The 954-nt window shown below is 46.3% G+C and overlaps 1 protein-coding gene across 1 annotated transcript in view; it reads right to left on the reverse strand.

Moving 5' to 3' along the window:
* The window catches only part of CRTC3 (CREB regulated transcription coactivator 3), a 103,783-nt gene that overhangs the window by 33,277 nt on the left and 69,552 nt on the right, over positions 1-954 (reverse strand). The window lies entirely within an intron of this gene.

Raw genomic sequence — 954 nt, forward strand, 5'->3', positions numbered from 1 at the left:
TTTTTTTTTTTTGTCTTCCATGTCCGGCAACGGATCGCAACCCTCAGTGTTGCCCCCGTACCGGACCAGGGACCGGCAACGGGATTGCAAACCTCGGTGTTGCTCCCACGCCTCGCTCAGCCAGTGAGCGGGAGCCGGTCTGTATGTGGGATCCGAACCCTCGGGCGGGAGCGCTGCCGCGCTTCCCAAGCGGCGCACTATCCAGTGCGCCACTGGGCCGGCCCTAGAGATGCATTTTTTTGATTTAAAGTAAAATATTGTATTTATCCTACCACTTGGATCCCAAGATTCTTGAAGGCTGTTGAAGACCTACTTGAGGTAGGGGTCAGCTGTAACCCGTCTTTATTTCCTTTCCCAGATCCAGGCTGTATTATCTATAGCAAGTGCTCAGTCAATATTTGCCCAGAGGGCCAAGCCCATGGCGCACTCGGGAGGGTCCGGCGCTGGGAGCGCGGCGGCACTCCCGCCGCGGGGTCGGATCCTATATAGGGATGACCGGTGCACTCACAGCACTCACTGGTGGAGCGCGGTGCGGTCGGTCTCAAAAAGGACAAAAAATATATATATATTTGCCCAGAGAACGAATGAAGAGTAGACCTCAACCCAAAGGGCTAAATTTTTTGATATGTACATTTCGGATGCCTCCTAAATCTGACTTGGTGATCTGAAAATGATGCCACACACACAACAAATGCCATCATCTCCTTCAGTTAATTTTATATTGTGTCACCCTCTATGCTGGGTATAAAAACATTCAAAGAGACTCTAAACAAATACACTGGGCAAATTACTGTTACAGGAGTCTTTCATTCACTTCAGTGGCTCACTAAGACACCCAGAGAAAAGGTGTTTATTTTTCCATGTCTCAAATATAATATCAAATATAATACCAAATCAGAGTATTCTTTTTTTTTTTCCTTTTTTTTTTTTTTTTTTTTTTTTTTTTTTTTTTCC

The sequence above is a fragment of the Galeopterus variegatus genome, unplaced genomic scaffold (assembly GCF_000696425.1).
Source record: "Galeopterus variegatus unplaced genomic scaffold, G_variegatus-3.0.2 Scaffold14, whole genome shotgun sequence".
NCBI classification, from domain to species: Eukaryota; Metazoa; Chordata; class Mammalia; order Dermoptera; family Cynocephalidae; genus Galeopterus; species Galeopterus variegatus.